The sequence below is a fragment of the Hipposideros armiger genome, unplaced genomic scaffold, assembly GCF_001890085.2.
Source record: "Hipposideros armiger isolate ML-2016 unplaced genomic scaffold, ASM189008v1 scaffold_240, whole genome shotgun sequence".
Taxonomy (NCBI): domain Eukaryota; kingdom Metazoa; phylum Chordata; class Mammalia; order Chiroptera; family Hipposideridae; genus Hipposideros; species Hipposideros armiger.
In genome coordinates this window covers 1,437,762-1,461,340 of record NW_017731590.1, presented here as the reverse complement: position 1 = coordinate 1,461,340, position 23,579 = coordinate 1,437,762, and the positions used below count along the sequence as shown (strand labels likewise).

General features: G+C 41.5%; 1 long non-coding RNA gene across 1 annotated transcript in view; it reads right to left on the bottom strand.

Moving 5' to 3' along the window:
* The window catches only part of LOC109389712 (uncharacterized), an 86,641-nt gene extending 70,594 nt beyond the window's left edge, over positions 1–16,047 (bottom strand). Inside the window, exon 1 of the long non-coding RNA XR_002125447.1 lies at positions 15,990–16,047. This is a non-coding gene — a long non-coding RNA (uncharacterized LOC109389712). The remainder of the gene's footprint in view (positions 1–15,989) is intronic.
* Positions 16,048–23,579: the final 7,532 nt, after the last annotated feature.

Here is a 23,579-nt window from a genome sequence, read left to right as displayed (position 1 = left end):
AGAGGGCAGTGTCACTGGCCCTCATATGTGGGATCCGAACCGGGGCCCTCTGGCGTCCCAAGCCAGTTCTTAACCATCGCGCCACTCGGCCGGCCCCTTGTCTTTCATTTTAACTTGCATACATACGTCGTGCAATCAAACACCCATAAAAAATTTCTAAATTAGAAGAGGCCTTTAAAAGCACATCGTCTAAAGCCTTCTACTTCTCCTCCCAAATCCCAAAGCTCAATCCCTTTACCCTCCCTGCTTTCTGGTTTCCACTGTCTACTCACAACTCCTGTGAGGGGCATCATTTTGCCTCTCAGACAACTGCAAATGATAAAATGATTCTTCCTTAAGCCTAAACCTACCCCCTCTGAAGCATCCATTCATGAATCTTAGTTCTACTCCTTGGATTAAGTCTACTTCCTTTTTCTACTAAGAGCCTGTCAGAAATGTCTTCCCTCCATTTGCTCCATGGAAATCATGCTTCACTTTGAGATCAGAAAACTGGGGTTCTGTTCCTAGTGAAGATGCTAACATGCCAGGTTCACGACGCAAAGCACAGTACCTGCAGTTGGTGTCTACATGTCCTTGTTAAGTGCTTTAGGTGTTCCTATAGGAAGTTCAGTAAAACAAACATCACGACCTTCACCAACCAGGGCTAAGGCTTGAGTTCAATTTGAAGTCTCCTGTGAAATATGTTGGGTGGTTTGAACTCTGACACTTGTGAATATTAGCTCACACAGTAAAACTATCATGACTAATTCAACCCAACTGGAAGAAGTTATTGGCGGGGTGCAGGGGAGCAGGGGTTACTTAAGGCTTTGCTTTTGGAGAAAGGAATCATGCATGAAGATTGAATGATTTGTTAACCCCCAGAGAATGTGTTACATATAGGTCAAACCTGAGTTCATTGGCAGGGCAGCAGTGGTGAAGGGCTTTGGCTATAAATTCACCTTATTTCAGCGTTTATAACAATGGGGCTAAGAAGAACTTTGAAGAGTGTCCAAAATAATTTAATAAAGTTTATTTTTGTTATATGGGTCTGCCTGAAATAGAACCATGATCTTTACCTTTTTTTTTATGATCAATGACTAAGCAGAACAATGTCTTGCCCTTCTTGTCAAAAGTATGATCTTCCTCATTCTCTCAAGTGGCATATGTAACAAGAGAAGAAGTTTCCATGACCCTGTGAAGCCTTTGGTCAACAGTGTAGTACACTAGGGCAGTCATCTTGGGGCCACAATTTGGTTTAATAAATCCACTTGACTTTAATTCTAACCCAGATATAATCTTTTATAGCTTAATGATTTGTTCTCTCAGGCACTCTGATTAAATATAAACAGTTCCCTAGAATCCAGTGAAGTAGTTTTTATTCACTATTTCTGTTTCTACAATAATTAATATTGAGCAATCAGATTAAACCTTGATCAGTGGCAGTCACTATAAAATTGGACCATAGAAAAGATTCTTAACAACCTGCACCATCCTAGAAATAGGATGCACTGGAAAAGGGGAGAAACATTTTGAGGGCAATCATTCTCACTTCATTCAAGTAAAAATATAATAGTTTGTTTTGAAACAATGATTATTGTATGAATTAATTGGGTTTTTCAGCACCCCAGTGAATGAGACAGATACAGAAAGACAGATACAGAAAGATGCCAAGGATAAGTGACTAACTGGAGGCTAAAATAATGGCAGGCCATGACAGAGCTCAGCAGGGGACACCTCTTGCTAACTATCATAGCCCAGAGCCAACAGCCACAGTCTAAATTAAACACCCCTAACCCAAGAGAGTAGCAGAGATGTCAAGATCATACCAGAAAAATTACAGCCAGGGCTTGCCTCAAAACTCTAAATGGATATCAAAGGAAAAGGGTACGCTGTTCCTACCCTCCACTTCCTCCCTTGGAAAAATGACGGCAGTGCCATTTCTAATTCAGTGTTATGCTGGGAAGGTTGCAAATTAATTACAATTATGCCTTCTTCGTGCCAAGTGATAATTTACCGCAATTAATTATCAAAAGATCTACTGCTGTCAATTATGACACTAACTCTTGAGGGGGGAGGAGCTATTTGTGAGCATCTGAAATCTGTAACAAAGTTATGTTTTGCCCTTTTTCCCATTTCTAATTAAGCTATTATAATTTGTTTTCATTATGCCAAACACAATGGAAAAACTAACAATGTTACTCTAACCTTTTTCTTAATCTAAACATTATCCAGACTTTCACTGAGTCAACATGCTTATTGTTACACCTGCAAGTCGTACATAGAGGGAGGCATACTTCAGAATTAATGAGCGCAGCTGCGGTCTCTCTTACATTCAGCACTTGTAAAATAGACCTCTTTAAAGTGCCATTATCACAATATTGATAGAGTTATTTATAGCATTGCAAATGCTCCCAGTCATAACAGAGGACTTGTTATCCACAGCAAGTTCATGCTGCTGTCATCCTCTGGCCTCCATCCAGAGCCAGGGAGCAGGCACCAGGTGGACCATCTTTCAAAAATGAGCTCTAAGAGACATCTGAAAAACTTTTTCTCAAAGTGAATCTGATCACCAGGAGCAGGTCAAGTGCCTGAGAGACTACCTGTAGGAAACATAGCAAGTCAGCCAGAGCCCAGGTATATGACATGTCACCCATGACCTGACCCAACAGAGTTCTGCTGGGAAATGAGAAACTGGTGGGGCAAGGTTAGTGCCATTTCTTCCTAAGTCAAAGAGATGTCTGTGCAGAAGGCCAACGTCAGGAGGAATTGTCTGTCTCCACACCATGGCTCAGCCTCTTCTGTTCAACAAGCATGCTCTTCCTTTCTTCTTTTCCATGTGTGGAACTCCTTATTTGAATCTTTCCCCCCTTAAAATTTTTTTTAAAGATTTTTATTGGGAAATTGTGGGGATGGGAACAGTGCTGGGGAATTGGGGGAAGGGGAACAGACAAGTTGCTGCCCTTTTGTTCTTCAGCCTAGTTGTGGAGAACGTTGCTTCATTGGCCCAAGTTGGCACCATCATTGCGCTCTTCCCAGGCGAGGCAGACCAGTCGCCGGCTTCTGGATGGCCGCTCACTGCGGCTGCTGGCCGCTCACGCTGGCTGCTGGCCACACACGGTAGCCCATGGCAATCCACTGCCACAGGGACTGCAGCCCACGCTGTCGCCGGCGACTCATGGCAGCCCAGCTCCAGGTTGAGCTGTTGTTCAGCATCTTAGCTGTGGAGGGCAGTGTCACTGGCCCTCATATGTGGGATCCGAACCGGGGCCCTCTGGCATCCCAAGCGAGTTCTTAACCATCGCGCCACTCGGCCGGCCCCCCCCCCTTAAATTTTAAGGTCTCTGTGGGTGAAGCATACAGCTTATTTTTTTTTCTTATTAGCATAGTGTAATAATATTACCATCTATAAATGTATTTAAGAATCTTTGCCATACACTAACCATGTGTTAAGCAAAGCTCTAGGTCCTATAAGACAAAATATATATGTACAAGGTGTGATCAAAAAAATAGAGCGAATGCTGCTGCTGAGTGCCATCCAACAGAAGGGCAGGGATCTTCAATATGGGAAGCGGCCTGTTGAACCTTAGTAACAGTGTGTGACAAGTTTCAACTTGCTCAGTGCAATCAGTCGGGTGTGAGCCACGGTTGAGAGAAGGTGTGTTTTAAAGTGTGCATTAATCATCCTCCATTATGACAACGTGCTGTGTCACACATTGCTTCTGGTAGACGGCAATTTCTGTCAAATAAAAATATAATGGTGTGTCCTCATCCACCTTATTCACCGGATCTGGCACCGTGCAACTTCTGGCTCTTCCCCAAAGTCAAAATGATTCAGGACATCGAGGCAGCCGCAACAGCGCAACTGAAGACATTCACAGAAGAGGACTTCCAGAACTGCTTCAGAAAGTGTCAAGGACGATAGGATAAGTGTGTTCAAAGCAAGGGGGAGTATTTTGAGGGGGATTAATGGCAATGTGACTTTTACTGTAATAAAATTTTTTATTTAAATATTCACCATATTATTTTACCACACCTCATATTGTGTGTGTGTGTGTGTGTGTGTGTAGTGCCAAAAAAAATGTATACACATTTTAAGGAAGGAAAACTGTATTAAAATTTTAATAATATATACCGATAACAAAAGATGAATATAAGTCACGTTTGACTTCTGCAATTACACGAGGAGCTCAGAGTGGTTACCCTCAGCGTCCAGACACTTCTGATTACGGCGAACTACTGCTTGAGCCATATTGACCAAAGTGACCACTCGTATACATTTTTTTGGCACCCCCGGTATACGAGTATATGACTCAGTCATAATTTCCTAAGAATGTCACAGTCTGAGACAAGGTTTCTTTGCCTTTTTTTTCTTCCTTGGAGTTACACAGTCCTTTGTCAATCTGCTAAAAAACACTTTGAGACCTCTCTATAGTGAAAGTGAGATGTCACTAGAATAGAATCTGGGTCCCCAGACTCCAGGGTCAGGGCCCTTAGGACAGAAGCTGCCTCAGAAACATCTGTGAACACAAGGGCAAGGATGCTGAACTCATATATCCAGGCTGTTTCACAGGGGCAAAGTAGGGGGGGGGGTTCCCTTACAGCTGTCCTTTGAGTGCAGGTAGTGGACTGAATGGCAGAACCGGCAGTTACTTACTTACAAGGTCTCTGCAAAATAGGTGACAGCCTGCCTGGGACCCTCTGAGAAAAGTGACAGCCTTCTTTGCAGCAGGTGGGCTAATCCCTGTCACCTTGCAGGGTGCCCAGGTAGGTGGGAAGCCTCTAGATTGTGTACCCAAGTCTAGGGAGTCACAACCTTATAAAGCCCGTCCAGGGACACACACCCCACCATCACGATGGCTACTGGCAATGAATGAGCCAATTGAGAGAACTATGTGTTGGTTGAGCTTAAAAATCTCAAGGGTCAGGGTGGAAGCATATTAGGGCCAGCCAGTTATTCTACATCTTTGTAAGTTTGTATTTAGATTTGTGGATTTGATTTCTTTCATCTCTCTGGATTATGATCAAATGCGCCCCACCTCCCCCACCTCACCGCCATCCCCAGGCATGCTCCTCAGAGAACGGTGAAAATGAGCACAGTGCAGATCAAACCTGCCAAGCGAATAGGTCAGCGCCTTTGCCAACCCCCACCACAGGGCTCAGGGATAACAGAAACCCAGCTGAGAGGGAGAGATAAGCCCTAATGCCTAATCTTCCCCACCCATCCACATCTGAGTTCCCAAACAGGCATTATTCTAAAGTGTTCCTGGCTCAGAGGGTTTTCACAGTGATGTGTTCTCCCCAGGCAAACCCTGCCCTGAGCTCTGTTCCGTGGACACCCAGCTACCCCTCATCTGCAGGGACACCCTAAAGGGACACAGAGTATGCCCATTCCATGCAGAGTGGCCTGTCACTTATCTCAAGTGCAAGGCCAAACACATTGCAGAGACCTTAACGTAAGTCTCCACAGGTCTCCCCTGAGCCCCCACTGCCTGCATTTATTATTACTACAAGAGATTTTTCCCTTGCAGAGGGCAGGTCAGGTGGCTGCTTCCTGCATCCTGGTCATACTATATTCACAACGTGCTTCTCTGAGTGGCAGCCCCTGTCATAGGAAGAGCCTGGTGAGGTAGGAGACCCTGAGATTCTAGTCCTCATTCTGATGTATTACAGTCACTTTTCCCTTCAAGTCTTAGGTTCCTTGTCTGCAAATAGAAAGGGTCAGCCCAGATGAGAGGTTGCAACCTCCACTGCCCTCTGGGACCACGCAGGTAACATACATGACAGTAGCAGCCAACAGGGAGTGCTTGGAATTATGAACAGAGAAAGCCTACCCCACCTCTAAAGGCATCCTTATTCTACAACATGCTTGTATCTGCAATCTAAATTCATCCTGTGACTCCTAGTTATGAGCTCTGGCTATTGATTACAGCCCCAAAAGAATGATACTATTGATATTGCAGTACTTATTTTATGCAGCAGCCCTTTATTTCAGAAGTATTTAGAATGTTTTAAATAAAATCAGTGAAACTAAATATATTTCAAATATGAAATTTTAGCCGAGCATCCCTTGGCCATTACTGGTTCTGCTGCTGCCTTTGACATCAGTCCCTTCTGCCTGGGGCACCTTGAGGCCCGTGTGATAGAACCGGTCCAGCTGGGCTCTGAACTCTTCTGTGGGGTTCAGATCCTGAAGGCCGCTTCAGGACCACTGCCTCTGGGCAGCTCTTCTGCTCTGTCCACAAGCTCCTAATTGCAGCAATTTTTATTTCTGTCTTATCTGCCCAGGAGGGATGGCCCTGCCTGCAGCCGCACCCTCCCTCTGCTAGTGTAGAACAGGCGTTAGGAAGAGGTGCAGAGTTCCATTCAAAGCTGACTCTCCTTAGGAAAAATGGTTGGTGATGGTATTCCATTTCTACAAGTCTCATGCCCAGCCTTTGTGCCTGTGGGGAGGGGAAGAGGGAGGCTCCTCTGTGTTGTGTTCCCCTGGCGGCAGCCATGCTTGCCTCTATCCCTGTCCTTCTCACACTACATTGTTATTTTCATCTTTCGCATGTCTGTTCCTCCCACTGAAGCTATAAGCTCCTTGAAGGTATTTTTGTGTCCCCAGGACCTAGCACAATATCTGACACAGCAGACTCAACACATCTCTTACATTATTCCTTACTTTTTATTTATTGCAAGGATGTTGAATTCATATAAACGAACTAAAAAGACAGCCTTCTAGGCTTAGGGGGAACACAAACATAATAAACATAATTTCTAATTATATGTATTTATGTTCAACACCTGTCTTTTCCACTCCAGTGCCTTGCCATTCCCTTCCATATAGCACGTGCTGAATAAATATTTCGTAAATGAGAAGAAGCGGTTTGCAGAATTTCTATTTCTGTCAGCCTACCTGGACAAATTGCTTTGGCGTCCCTTCTTTCTCAAACTCCCCTATCAGACTCCCCCACCTCTTAAACAAGGTATTGATACTTCCCTGTATCTTTGTGTTGGTTGAGGATCTGGAAACCTTGAAAGAAAACCCTACGCAGAGCTCATGTGCATACATGATAAACCAGACTGACAGTTAAATCAGAAAGGCCTTTTTCATAATTTAATTAAACTCCCTTAAATGTAGACATTAGTCAAGGACAACTTTATTGATTGAGTCTAATTGCATATATTTTCTTACACTTTTACTGAAGCCCATTTTTCAAGTTGCTTGAAAGACTGCTCCCGTTTCTGAAAGGGGAGATGCCAAAGCAAGGTTTTAATTCATTACCTTTTGGACATACTGTCATTCCCTGGCTAGCACCAATCCGTTACAGAATGTGATAGTGTAATTACTTATAGGACTCCCAATCCACCTTTTTACAAGAGTTAGCTACTAGAAAATTCTGAAGCCCTGTATGCCTTTTGTTCACTTAGTCAATCAGTCATTCAACAAACATTTATTGAGCCCCTATTATGTGGTAGAAATACAGAGATGAATAATACACAAAACTGATCTCCAGGAGCACCCAGTCTGATAGGGGAGGTAGATGAATAAATAGTTAATTTCGCATAATGTGCCCAATAAACTAAGAGATCTGTACAAGACACCATGGTAGCCCAGAGGAGAGAGGGCTAACTCACTGGGGAGAAGTCAGGAAAGGCTTGAGAGAGTGGCATGTGAGCTGCGTTTTACAGGGGATAGGAGTGTTCCAGACAAATAAGGTGGGGTTAGGGCCTTGCAGGCAATATAACTGGCTGAGTGGATATAACACAAGGGAAATAAGGAGTAGCTGAAACACTGAGTGTCTGAGATGGAGGAGTGGCGGGTCACACTACAGAGGGACCCAGGGACAAGGGGGAAAAGGGCTTTCTAAGGACTTTAGGCATGGTCAGCTTTACACTTCAGAAAGATGACCCTAGCAGCGGTATAAAAAATGATTACAGGACAGTAGAACTATTGCTTCTACCTGAAGCCAAACCTCTCTAGCACCTCTTCCCCAGCCTGCTGTGGACCAGCAGCCATGAGAACCCCTTAGATTCAGATTAGAACTATCTGTAGACAGAAGAGAACTGTGAGCAACAAGATGTTTACAAAAAAAAAAAAAAAGAACAGGATGAAGCCAGAGGGAGAGAGCTTCTGAGCCCTTTCCTTAAGGCTGATAATAACAGCTGCCGTTTACATAACACTCTGTGGCAAGTGCTTTCACATGCACGGCTTCTAGTCTTCACATCAACCCTGCCAAGGAAGAACTTGTTTGCCCATTTCAGAGACAAGAAAACTAAGGCACAAAGAGACACTCTTAAAGTTAACACAGCTGGGCAGGAGTAGAGTCAAAATTCATACCTATATCTAGTAGCTCCTTCCACGCCTCCGTACTATACAATGACCACCTGAGACAGGGCCCTCATTCACAAATGAAACTAGACAATTCTGGAATTTAATGAATTCTCAAACAATTCTTGAAGCTGACTTTGAGACTCTGGTAGAGAAGAGCAATCCTCTATGGTTCATTATCTGCCTGGACCAGTCCAACCCTACTGTTCCTCCAGGCTGAAATGCTCTCTGCTTCTCTGTAAGTTAACTCCTACTCCTGCTTCAAAACCCAGCCAAGTACTGCCCGCTCAGGAGCCTCAGACTTGACTGAACCCCTTGCTCTAGGTGTCCAGTGACTCTGCTTCTTTACTTTATAATATCACTTATCACAAGGCATTGCAATTTCCATTTATTAAATCCTGATATTTCCCCAGTTCCACTAAACCATGAGTTTCTGATGGGCATAAACTATGGGTTTGTTTGGTTTTTTTACTCATTTATAATTCTCAGGACTTAGCACACTACCTGGCATATACTACTGTTCGAATGAATGAGTGAAAAAGATGGCGGTGGATAGGTTAATTCCAATAGTCACAGGTTTTCTCATAGACTAATTTAGTGTGATTTCCAAGGATCCAATCTGTTTACTAGATCTGGAAATTCTTATGTGGACCATTAACAACTAAATCTCAGAGCACAGATCCCTAAAAAATGCTGATGCCTTTGAATACGTTTTCCTTATAAGCTGTTAGAAGTTAGGAATTCGAGCTCTGTCCCTAACACTGCTACTTGTGTGACCTTGGACAAGTCATTCAGGTGCTTGGTTTGGACAGTTTCTGTCAGCTGTGTCTACTCTAGGGCAATACAATTAATCAAGGTCAGCTTCATGTTTTCCCCCAAAAGCAGGCTTTGATACTGAGGTGGGGAGCGGGGAGTTGATGAAAATGGTGGGTTTCAGCCCTGGGCATGACATGCCAGCAGCTGAAGTACGCAGTAAAGGAAAGCACTTGGAGTGTATTAGTTTCCCATTGCTGCTATAATAAATTACCAAAACTCTGATGTGTTAACATAACATAAATATATTATCTTACAGTTCTGTGGGTTAGAAAACCAATGCGGGTCTCGCCAGGCTAAACATAAGGTGTTTGTAGGGCTGTGTTCCTTTCTGGAGGCTCTCGAAGAGAACCCATTTTCTTGCCTTTTCTGGTGTCTAGAGACCACCTAACAGCCCTGGTTTCTGCTCCCTTTCTCCATCTTCAAAGTCAGCAACATTGCTTATCTCTGACCATTCTTCCATCTTCACATCTCCTCCTCTGACTCTCTTCAGTCTCCATCTTCCACTTCGTAGGACTTTCATTATGACCATGGACCGCCCTGGATAAGCCAGAATCATCTCCCTAGCTTAAAGTCAGCTATTAGCAACCGTAATTCCATCTGCGACCTGAATTCCATTTTGCCATGCGGGGGTAACACGTTCACAGGTTCCAGGAATTGTGGCGTGGACATATTTAGGGGCCCATTGTTCTGCCACTACATGGAAGGAAGGTGCAGAATGAGACGGTGTTGGTGCATTTTGAGGAGGAAAGCATTATCGTGTGATGGAAAGAGCCCTTTCCACTGTGGCCTTGAAGTTAGAGACCTGGGTTCATAGAGTAACTCATCCATATACTCGCCCAGGAATTTGAACAAGACATTTGATGTCTCTGAGCCTCAGTATTTTCATCTATAAAGTGGAGATAACAATAACTACCTCCCAGGAAACCTGAGGGGGTAAAACATTCTTTAAACTTAATGAAGCAGTGCTTGGCCAGGAATAGGTACTCCGTGAACGAGCAAAAATTTGGTTTCAGCTGAAGCAGTGGGAGCCAGCAGAGGAGCGAAAGGAAATAGGTCTGGAAAAGTAGGCAGAATCCACACCCTGCAAAGCCTTGAATGCCGAGTTTTATTTTATAGACCATGAAGTGTTATCAAAGGCCCTGACTGGAACAATAGTGAATGTCTTCACCTGAGCAGACAAGAATGTCAGAGGAATTAGAATGAGCAGCTCTGGCATGAAGATTCCCTCAGGACAGGTAGGCTAGGCCTTCCCACATCTAGATTTCACATTTTAAGCCAATAAGTAGAAAATAAATCCCCCAATTCTGCTGCTACCAGCAGTGAACAGCCTGTTGCCCTCTAAGCGCTCAGTTCATGTTCACACATAATTTTAATTCTGCTCTAACTTTGGGTTCATAGATTTCCAATTTCTCCAACATCTGGAACACTAAGGGCATTGAAAAACTCATTCTGGGAGCCTGTCATTTACCCAGTGGAGCCTCAACAAATATTTGTTAATCAAAACCCCCAAACATGGACGGGGGGAAAGATTTGGAAACTAAAACCAGGACTTTTGAAGTGAAACATAATTTGAAGTGTTTAACTGTGACATACTGAAAAGCATATTTGCAAGTAAACAACTGGTGAAAATCATTAGCTATGGTTAGCAAAAACATCTAGGAGGAGGAAAAAGAAAATTTAGAATCTTTGTGCATGTGAAGGGGACATTTTGGACTTATTATTATTTTGTCACACACACACACAACTTTGGGCAATACCTAATTACAATTATCAAACAATAACTTTAAACATTCAGAAAGAGTCTCCTTAGCGCCTGTGACTTTTATACCATCAAATATCCCTAACCAGTATTTGTTAATCAACAATAGGAAGTTGTTTTTAAATTTTTTCTTAAATTTTTTCTGCAATCCACGAAACATATTTGGTATGGTGATTCTAGTTAGTCAGTTGTAGTTAGTTGTTCATTAGCTAGTTAATGCTATATAAATTGATACATTCCTGATGTTAGAAAGAATGTTTCTTAAAATAACTGTTTTCCTCCTGATTATAGGGCAACAAATGAACGCTGTGCTCATTGCAGGGTCTCTGCCAATAATGTGAATCATTGCAGGGCATGTGTAGTGAGTTCCAAATGTGTTGACTTTGGCTTCCTGATTTAGAACACTTGTTAAAGCCTTTACAGACCACAATGTCGTGTGTCCAGAAGGTTCCTTGGGAGGGTGAGGGAACGGGTGAAAAGGTGAAGGGAAATAAGAGGTACAAACTTCCAGTTATAAAATAAATAAGCCATGGAGATGTCGTGTGCACCACAGGGAATGTAGACAATATTGTAATAACTTGGCACAGTGACAGATGGTTACCAGGCTTAGTGTGGTGATCACATCGGAAGGCACATAAACATGGAATTATTATGTGGTACACCTGAAACTAATATACTCTTGTATGTCAACTACACTTTAATAAAAAAAATTTAATAAAAAATAAAATAAAGTGTAGATTTGTTCCTTAACAAAGCGCAAGGAAGGCAGAACTAATATTTGTAAAACTTCTCTCTGAATCGGCCCTCCATGAACACTTTCCCATTCAGTCCTCACAGCAAGCCTGTGAGGGAGCAATTATGATTCCCATTTTATAGATGAGAGTGTGAACCTCAAAGAGCGTCATATCTTGCCAAAGGTCTTTCCACCAGTAAGTGGCAGAACAAGCATTTGGACCCAGTTTTCTCAGCCATCAGCTCTCACTTAACTTCCAGCTGCCAAGACACTTGGAAAAGGACCACCAAGATAAAAGTATAGATGAACTAGAACAGACACCGACACCTACAAGATGGGGCCTGAAAAGAATCATCCTTACTCTTCAACTTATGTTAAAGAAAACATCGCTGAACTAGGAATTACTACCAATAGTTCATTTGTCTCTAAGAAAAAAACAAAAAAGATTTCAGTCAATAAATATTAAATGTCTGGATTACAGTTGAAAGCATGGCAAATAAAACTAACCATAATCCTGATAATGTGGATTAAGTACTTAAGATATGCCAGGCCTTCTTCTAAGCACCCTAGAGATATTCACTCCTCTAATTCTACAGCATCTCTGTGAGGTTGGTACCATCGTCATCCCGTTTTATTGATGAGCAAGTAGAAACACAACGTAGTCACATGGCAGAGCTAAGAGTGAATCCAGGCAGTCTGGTTCCATCACCCATGCTCTTCTCCACGACACCACACTGTTGCCTTCATAAGGGGGATTCTAGGTCATACAATATCAATGAACACAGAACTATGCTGATACAAGAGGGTCTTTTATCCACAGAAATAGTAAGGCCTGCATGTTTATAGAGCTTTGCAACTTATAAAAAGAACTTACTCATTATCATTTATATCATTCATTCAGTATTTATTATCTCAATTGATTTTCTTAATGTAGCCTGAATGTACATTTTTATCCATACTGTACAGGTTCCTTCATTCAACAAATTTGTATTGAGCACTTATCTTGAGCTAGTTTTGGAGACAGAGAAGTAATCAAAAAGGATCTCATGCTTGCCTTCAGGAAGCTTACAATATAGTGGACATGACATTCTTTAATAAATAATCACATGAGTATATAATTACACATGGTGCTAAGAGCTATGAACAAAAAGTATTGGAGGTTATAAGAGCATATAACAGAAGATGACCTAGTCAGACATTCAAACACTCACTGATAGATCTCGTCTGGAAGGCATCCTTGAACAAGTTAATTTGAGCTAAATTCTAAGGACAATTGAGAACTACCCCGTATTTCCCCATGTATAAGATGCACCCTTTTTTGAAAATTTTGGGGTCTAAAAACTGGGTGCGTCTTATACAGTGGTTGTAGTTTTTTTTTACTTGCATTTCCCACTTTTTTTGCAATTGTTTTTGTGCTCATACAACCACTGTATAAGACACACCCAGTTTTTAGACCCCAGATTTTTTGAAAATGGGTGTGTCTTATACATGGGGAAATACGGTAATTAAATTTCACTATATCAGTAAGGACTTCTCTTCCACTCTATTTAAATTGCAAGTACTTTTCATATACATACTTTGCTCCTTTCGATTCTTCCATATCAATTATAACCTTCCAACGTACAATTTACTTATTTATTATGTTTATTTTTGGTCTGAGCACCCCTCCCAACTAGAACGTAAGTTCGAGGAGGGTTTTTAAATCAGTCTCATTCACTAAAATGTTTGGTACATATAGACACCCAATGAATACTTGTTGAATGAATGAATGAACAAAGGAGCTCGTGGAAGGGACTTAAGGGAGTAGAAACCAGCAATAACGAGGAGGGCAGAATTTCTCAGTAGAGAGACCCACTCTTTCAAAGGTCCTGGTGCTGGAGAGCACATTGAATGTTGAAGGAACTCAAGAAGGTCCTGGAGCATAGAGAACAGAACAAAGGGGAAAGTGACAGGAGACAAGGTAGAAAGGGGAGATTGGGCCTGTTTTTAGAAAATGGAAATTCGGGGTGTACAATCCCAAGAAAAGGAGCCATATATGTATTTCAAGTTAGATCTAGCCTGTTTTGTCATCTCTTACGCTTCTCTAGGTGGAATGGAGCACAGCTTTCTCCTTGTGGGAAAATGACTAAGCTTGGGGCAGCCAATTGGCTCAGTTGGTTAGAGCCCATAACACCAAGGTTGCTGGTTTGATCCCCACATGGGACACTGAGCTGCATCCTCCACAACTAGATTGAAACAACTACTTCACCTGGAGCTGATGGGTCCTGGAAAAACACACTGTTCCCCAATTTAGAAACAAAAACGATGACTAAGCTTAAGCAGGGAGCAGCAGAATACCCAGATGAATATTCAATAATATTGTGAAAATATGGTCACTTCACATGTGTGAGGCAGAAAAGCTTGATGGATATGGATATGGTTGACTTATGAGCAGCTGGATAGTAATGCATGGAAGGTCAAAGTGTATGAATTTTGTAAAGTTTCTTAATTCTGGTTCGTTACAATGCAATATTAAAAAAGTGGTCTCCTAGATCATTACTGTCTCGGCTAGAAATGATCAACATTGTGGCAGATAGCCAGAATTGTTGAAGGAAAGAGAATGTTAGGAGAGGCCAGCAACACCAGACATTCTGGGACCCATTGATAGAGTCCCACCTGCCCGCTCCAAAGCATCTTTGTCCTTTTACAAGAAAGAGCAAAGGGTTCCTTAGGACAGGATGGTGGACGGTGTACTCCTTTATGTCCCTCCACCTGGCTCAGAAGATAGAGGTTTGTGTCTTTCAATTAAAACAGACCCTTGTCAAACTGGTGTTTTGAGTCGAAGCTTATTTAACACAGACTTCCAGACTATGCCTAACATGTGGTAAGACTCAGGAAACCCTGTGGCACAGTATTACAGGAGGTGCTTTGGGCTTGCTTCTGTCAAACAAATTAAATGCCTGCACTTCATACACTTTACAAGGCCAAATTAAACACTCGTCAAAGGGGAGATGCCTTTTAATGTGCAGTGCCTGCAGCTTCCTTGACACTAACTAGCTTTCTCAACAAATCCCAGCCTGTCTTCGCTGAATACATGAGGATGGCATTTTATCTCTCAGGCGGTCGTTTCTAAGATTTAAGCCTTCTCTAAAAAGATGCTTCTTGTTCTAGCTACTCTGAAATTCTAGTTAGTACATGGAAAACCTTAGCCACCACAGATAGCTCATTCTTGCAAATAAATGTTGCCATAGGTGTCAGCTATCCATGTGGCCCAGAAGGTAATTTATAGACCATGTCATGGGACCACCATTCCAGAAACCCTTCCCAGAATGCATGGCTTTGGAGAAGGGCTATTTGCAAATTGAGCAACGATAACTTACTGTGTAATTGTGTTTTCTGACATGGTCACTGCTAATTCTTTGGCTGCTGTAAACTAGATATCTAGTCCCCCATTTAGATGAAAATCTAGACAAAACCTAACATAAGCGTGTCTGATTGTCGTTTTGCCAGTCAAGTATGAACCTGCAAAATGCTTGAAGAAAGTAGAATCTTGCTCTAAATGTCCTTACCTTCCCCAGTCCTTATATTTACTCTGGTATCTTATATGCTGCAGGCTAAAAGAGATCTTGAACAAACATCTGGCCAAGGAATTCTCAAATGCAAGTCAGCTAAACAGCTGCATTCGAATTACCTAAGGTGCTTATTAAAAACATGATTTCCCAGACCCCACCACAGACCTACTGAAACAAAAGTTCTGGATGTGAAATCTAGGGACCCACATTAGTAACAAGTTCCTCAAGGGATTTTGACCCTTACACACCACACACAGTTGGGAACCACTGAATTCTATTACCCCTCACCCCTCAGTAAGAATGATACATAAGCCCTCTTGGCAGATGAGCCCTTATATAGAGATATGATAGCCCCCTCTCCTTTTTTATTATTATTTAGGAACAGGGAAAGACCAGAGGTTATCAACACGGATTTCACATCTTCATCCTATTATCTGAGCTTGGTTGGGCATTGCATTATAAGGAAGAGTACTACAACATTCAAGTCAATACACAAAGGGTTCAAATCTAGTGAGTAGTTATAGTGGCTAGAGGTTCCAGGCAAGGCGACAGTCAACATCAAGCACCTAATATATCCATTGTGAGTAGGACTCCAGGAAGTAGCTGCTGTAACAGGAAACAAGGCCAAGACCATCAGGGAAGGGGACCAACCAAAGTTGGGTGAGAGCCCCAGTCAAGTAATTATAACCTCTAGACTTCATAGGGCTTAATATATGCCAAGCACTTTCCACGTATTAAAACCATTAAATCCTTATAGTGGCCCTTTTACACAGGCACTATTATTAACACCATTTTACAAATGAGGAAACTAAAGCACAGAGGGGTTAAGTGACTTACCCAATGTCATGCAGTGAGTGGCTGAACCAGGGTTCAGAACCAGGCTGGGCAGTTCTAAAATCCGCATCTTCAACCATTAAACCACATGGCTTCCTCAGAAGGCTGATGATAAGAACAATGCTCTAATCAACAGGCAACGTGGAGCACTCAATAGGAAAGACAGCCAGAAACCCCAGTGTGTGCACAGGTCACCCTATCAGTCATTTAAAAAACAAAAAAAAACAAGTTCATCTCGGTGAACACCGGGATACTTCAGGTGCAACGAAACCCTGACCGTAGAACAGCAAGACGAATTCACAACCGACCTCACTCTCCAGCGATAGAGTAGGGGCTATGCCTGTCACCCCTGCCCTAGAAGGGACTAGCTCAGGAAAGAAGGGGGCTGGCCCTTGTCTTCGCGCTGGCTGCCATAACAAAATGCCATAGACTAGGTGGCTTAAACAACAGGAATTTATTTTTTTGCAGTCCTGGAGGCTTGAAGTCTGAGATGTGGGTGCCAGCATGGTTGGGTTCTGGCACGATCTCTCTTCCTGGCTTGCAGGTGACTACTTTCTCTCCATGGGCTCACATGGCCTTTCCTTGGCGCCTGTGTATAAAGAGAAAGACGGCTCTCTCTTCCCCTTCTTAGAAGGCCACCAGCCCTATCAGATCAGGACCCCACCCTTATGACCTCATTGAACCTTAATTAACTCCTAAAAACCTTATCTCCACATACAGTCACAGTGGGGGTTAGAGGGGTTAGAGGTGAATACTTGGGGGGACATAATTCTGCCCATAACAGGCATTTAGATATAATAGGAGACTGATGCAACATCAGCAGTGGCAATAGTGATCCCTTATGCTTAGTAATTGTCTCCTATGTGCCAGGACCTGAGCTCATCACTTCATGTATATTACCTCATTTAATCAATGCTCCACAAGCCCAGTATTAATAAACCATTTTTTTAGATGAGGAAACCTAGAATCAGAGATTTGGGGAACTTCATGATAATGCGGCAGAGCCAGGATCTGACTCTGCTCAGCCTGACTTTTAATTCCTATGCTAGAAATAACACTTTTTGGATCATGGATCCCTTTGAGTCTGAATAAAGTCATGAACCCTCTCCCTAGAAAAACACACACAAACAAAAGTTTGCCATATAATTTTAGGGGACTTCCAAACCATCTAGATCAGAGGTCAGCAAACTTTTGAGACGGAAGTCACCAGGGGTCAGCAAACTGCAGCTCACGAACCATGTGCGGCTCTTAGAGTATGTGTGTACATGTGGCTCTAAAGTAAAATTGAAAATGAAAATAAAACTATCATAGTTTCATTTATAATATTACTTTAAATTTTCCTTATTTGTAAATATATATTTATGGCTCTCAAATAACTTTTAAATTGCTGTAAGGGACAGGATTGGCTCTTCCAGGAGTCAGCAAACTTTTGAGACGGAACAGTACTCAAAGAGCCGCATGTGGCTCGCGAGCCGCAGTTTGCCGACCCCTGATCTAGCATATAGAGTAATGTGAAAGCATAGGATAAACATAGATTTTCTTTTTCTTGGAAAATCAGTATTTCAAGTAGCCTTATTATAGAGTGAAGGCAAATTTTGCATACATTTCTAAGCAAAGCACGCACATCCAAGAAACTTCTGTGTCTCATGGGTGGCACTGGGCTGAGCTCCCAGAGGAGCAAGCTCACAGTCCCCTGACTGGGGTAACCAGGCTATCCCAGGCTCTCTCTCTCTCTCAATGAGGGAAGAGGAAAATGGCCCTTGAAGAGGTACCAATGGAGTGGGCTGAAAGCACTTGAGAGCAGCAGCCTGGAATTCAGACATCCAGGGGTCAGCAGATAACAAAAAGACTGAAGCAGATCTGGGGTAATGGCGAGGGGGGGCAGCTCTCCTCCTAAGAGACACCCCTCAACAGCTCCAGCCCACTGTCTGCATGAGGAATGTGGGTTTGCTTGGGACACATCTTCATTTTTTAAGGCAAAAAATCCAGATTTTTATGGAAAATCCCCCCATTTTCAAATGTCTACCTAGAAGAAATTGAATGATCAGAAACAAAGTGGTCCTTTCTAGGAAAACTTTTCTAGTAACAGTTCAAAATGTGATCTAAGAAGAATCTCATCCTTTATAAGCCTCAGTTTCTCTACCAGTAACATGAGGATTATAACAAGATGAGTCTCATAAGATTTTTGAGAAGATCCAATGAAATAAGGTATATAAAAATGCTTCGTATACTATAAAGTGCACCATAGGTGTTAACAGAGAAACCCATCAAAAACACGTTCTCTCCAAAGTCGTGATGGTATATTTAATAACCGGGCATCACACACCTATGGAATCTGTGCAACAGCAAGAGGGACCGTTTATAAAAGGTAAATCACATTGTATCTTCCCTGGCTTGAACTCTCTAATGGATTCCTATCCCACTTCAAATAAAATCAGAGCTATGCGTGATCTGGGTTCTGTCAACCTGTCTGACCTGATCCCAGACTTCCCCCTAGCTTTCAGCCACACTGAGCTTGTTTCTATTCCTCAAACACAACAGGCATGTTCTTCTCACCGGGCCTTGGCACTAGACAGCTCCTTGGCTGGCATGCTCTGCCCCTGACTTTCTGCGTGGTGGTTTCATCATTCAGCTCTCAGCTTAACATCACCCTTCGGAGAAAGACGCTCCAATCCAGACGAGCCACCCAATCACTCTCAGCAACAGCACTCTATGTAATTCCTGCCATAGGCCTTCTGGTTTCCTTATTTTTATTGGCTTGCTTATTTAACCAATGCATTTTCCCACTAGACACAAGCTCCAGTTAAAAGGGACCTCTATGGTCGTATGCACCCCTGTTCCACCAGCCTCTGAAACAAGTTGGGTACATTGTAGGAATTATGAATATCTGTTGAAACAACAGAGTCTTGAAATTGGTATTATACTAGAAAGTGTACTAGGAGAGCAGAGCACCTTGGTCTGGGCCAATGCAGTTTCCTGGGCCCCACTCCAGATTTCCCAAATCAGAATCTCTAAGAACGTGGCCCAGGTATCTGGATTTTTTAATAAACACCTCAGGTGCATGATTCGGATGCAGGTAACCTCAGAGCACACGTTTTAAAAACATGGCATTTAGAGGCCAAAGACTGAATTCCAGGTCCTGTCTATTTTGCAAGGTTCTCATGAGGACTGGAAAGATATAATGGCTGGTAACGCTCATTGCCCACGCCCATACTTACAGAAATACAGACCCAAAAAGCTATTCCTCCCTGGCCTTCCTGTCAGGGGCTTGCAATATGTGCATTCAGGGATGGACGCTCCCTGTGCCACACATTCAATCAGAAGCCTTCCTTTCATGGAGGTGACAAATTCTGTGCCCTCTTCCACATGGCATGTCTCCAAGGATTAAAGGCAACTATACCAGCTCCCTTTAGCATTTCTAGCTCTTAAGTCATTCTTAGGCCATGATAACCTGAATATATTTCAGTTTATCCATGCCATTTTTAAAGTATAAACTTTTATAAATTAATGGAATATTCCACTAAGTTCTGTTTAGCATAGTTACATGATATGAATTTTTTTTAAAATACTATGACTGTAGTTCCAGGGTCAAACATTCAGGAATTTGATTTTTTTTTTTTTTTTTTACTCAGCCCACCAAAAATGAAGCAGACTTTCACAGAAAGAACCATCTGCAGAATCTCACAAAAGACTGATGTGGAAACTGAAAACACTAATGTATCAATCTACAATAAAGAGACCAATCAATAGTGATAAGGAGCATGTATGGAACCCTGACTAAGAGCCAAGCACCATCACACCCTATCTCATTTAATACGCGTTACTCCATAAGTAGGGATCATGATTCTCCCCATTTTATAGAGGAGAATTGCCACAGCATTAGTAACTTGCCCAAAATGACATAATCAATACTTTGCAAATTTGGTTTTAAAACCTAGGCAGCTGGCTGACCCCAGGGCCATGCACTTATCCACTGATGACACCATAAAAAAGGCTCTTATCTTCTTTTTTTTTTAATCATTTATAGTGATTCTGAAATCTTTTTTTTAATTTAAATTTTATTTTATTTTTTATTTCTTTTATTATTAGTTTCATGTGTACAGAACAATGCAATAGTTATCCTTTTCACCCCTCACAAAGTAACAACCCCTCTCCCCCCATCCACTGCCCTCCCACTCCCGATGTCATACTTATCTATTACAATTCCATTGACTCTATTCCCACACTCTACTCCACATCCCGTGACTATATGTATATATAATCAATAATGTTGTAAATATTTTTTAGGGGGCCGGTTGGACTCATGTCTTGTTAAGGAGACCACTGCATAGACAGTGTAAAGGTTCTTATCTTCAGATACTGGCTCTTATTTGCTCACACTGGCTCTTCATTTCCTATGTTTCATACTGACAAGCCAGTCCCTCCTCTCACTAACACCTTCTCTTTTTAGATATATCATCAATTATGCCAGGAATTCCATTTGTTTTTCAAGTGTGCTTTTGCATATGTCTAATCCCCTCTATTATGTGCTGATTTTGTAATTTAAGTTTTTGGATTTTGGTGAAGGGAGGGTTCCTTGCTAATGTCTGTAAACTTACTTTGATGATCAACTAAAACTCCCAAATATTTTTCCTGTCTACTGATATAGGCTTGTATATTGTGCCATTGATTTTTTTAATCTAAATACAGTACTTTGCATATGTCCCTGTGGATTTCATCTTGTGGTTTTGGTCCAATGTTCCAGCTTGTCAAGATTATTTTAAATCTTGATTCTATCATCTGCGGTATTAGCTATTCCTTCCAGCTATAGATATTATTAAATGAAACATCCATTCCTCATGCAAATAATTGATAGAAATATTAAACTGCACAAAGCCAAGTACAGACAATATGACAAGAGGGATTTTTTTTTAAAAAAAAGAAGTATAGCACTATACTGAGCATGCGAATGAGAATTTAGTCACTAGAACTGACCTCAGGTGCACTATTGAAAAGAGTGTTGTCCCATTCTTCTCCCAGTGTTCTCCATGAGGCCATATTCTGGCTGATGCACTTTTGTCATCACCACTTGTGATGTTCCTTTTCTTATACTTCCTTACCTTCTATAACTCATTGCCTCAATAGTCAACAAACATTTATTGATTACTTATTAAGTATAAATCACCACACATATGTGCTGGGGTTACAGAACTAAAGAACATAAGTAAACTGATCATCCTGGTGCAATATATGCTATTTGAGAAATGGTACGGGAGAAAAAGAAGGAGATACATAACTGCTGAATAAGAGGTCAGGAAAGGCTTCCTGAAGGAGATGATACCTGGATTAAATTTGAAGGTCAAGCGCAAATTGGCCAGACACGAAGTTGGCAGTGAAGAGGCTTAGATGACAAAGCCCTTAAGCCATATTCGAAGACAGGATTTTATATAACATTAAATGTTTTCATTAAGGACTCTGCCCATGAAGTCTTCACCATTCACTTCAACTTTCACCAATCCCTCCTGTCTTGAAAATCCTACAGCAGTTTTTCTCAATCCCGGAGGCAGGTTGCTTTTTATCTCATTAATATGTACATGTTTCCTTCATCCTTCAACTCTTGGAAGGGCACTGAAGACTAAAACTACGTCTTATGTTCCCACTATGTCCTCTCATGCCACTGTGCACAGTTCTAAGCACCAAGACGGCAGTGAACAAATTCTTGATGAGCTGAATGAATAGTGACAACAACAATGCATGGCAAACAATAGTAGTGAGAGATCGGAGGGGAAGGTGATAACCCGGAAAAAATGACATAGTGAAGGACCTGAAAGACCTGGAGGGAGCATCTCCATGAGGGCAAGGATCATAATTGTGATGTTCCCTCTTAGTGTCAAGTGACTAGCAGAGGGCCTAGTTTTGTTTTTTGATAAAATAAACACATAAAATATGCTCCATTCATCTCAGAAGAACTGTCATACTTGCTATTTGTGCGGGCAGTCCTACTTTCTGAGGACAGAGTATGCCTTTGGGCCCTTTTGTTTCGGTTCCTGAGTCTGTGAACTGGTATTAATTTTATGCACAATTTCTTTATACATGTCAAAAATTAGTAAGCTTTGGAAGGTATGCCAAGCTGGGTTCATAAACAAACGGGTCTGACTTTTTTTTTTACTTTATCTAATATGTCAGAATACATAGACAACAGATGGAAAATAGATTGGAAAGTCTATGACGTGTCAGTCAGGTTGGTTGAGAATGGCTGGCTGGTCCAATGGGAAAATGAGACACAATCTATTGGTGATTACTACTCATCACAGGTGAAGGATATGGTGATTGAAAAGCACAAGGGCCATACATATGCCATCCTGAATAGACATTGCCTTGTGTGTTTCTTAAAGATTTTTAGCATAATCTAAATGTTCAACATCATCCTTCATCTTATAAACTGTATGCATGTGACTCCATCCTTTCCTTTAATCTTCTTATCATGAAATAAAACATATATATAAAACATATTACTAAGCAAACAAACAAAAAAAAAATATATATATATATATATATGTATGTATACACACACACACACACACACACAGTTCAACGACTTGTCCAAAGTGAACATGTGTCATACCACCACTCAGGTCAAGAATTAAACTCAATCAGTCTCTTACAAATTCCTCTTTTGCCCCCTCCCAAACACTACCTACCATTATCCTGATTTTTTTTTCAAATTTTTATTGGGGAACAGTGCATTCCTCCAGGACCCATCAGCCCCAAGTCAAGCAGTTGCTGCAATCCAGTTGTGCAGGGCACAACTCAGTGACCCATGTGGATATCAAACCAGCAACCCTGGTGTTACGAGCACTGCGCTCTAACCAACTGAGCTAACCAGATGCCCCTATCCTGATTTCTAAGGCTATCACTTTCTTGCTCTCTTTTTATAGTTTTATCACCTAAGTCTGTTTCCCTGAGTGCCATGATTTGTTTTTGCTTTGTTTCTTTTTTTTTTTTTTGGTACTTTCTATAAACTGAATCATATCCTATACATACAATCCTTTCTGTTTAGTTTCTTTTGCTAGTATTATGTTTGTGAGCTTGATCGATTTTGCTGCAGGTAGCTGTAGCTCATTCATTTTTCACTGTTGTATAGTAAAAAAAAAGTGTAAATATGCAACAATTTTATTTATCCAATCCAGGGTGATGGATATTTAGATTGTTACCAATTTTTAACTAGTTTGAATAATGTTGCTATGAACTTTCTTATACAGACTTCATGGAACACACATTTCTGTTGAATCTCTGCCTAGAGAGTAATTGTTGGATTATAAGGTATTCTTATGTTCTGCATTAGTAGATAATGTCAAACTGTTTTCCATAGTAGTTGTATCAATTCCAATTCTACCAGCAATGTATGAGAATGTCAACTGCTCCACATTCTCACCAACAGTTGATTTTGTAGTCTATTTTTAAATTATTTTTTTCAATTACAGTTAACATTCAATAGTATATAGTTTCAGGAGTACAGCATTGTGTTTAGACACTTATATAACTTACAAAGTGATCCCCCCAATAAGTCTAGTACCACCTGGCACCATACACAGTTATTACAATATTATTGAC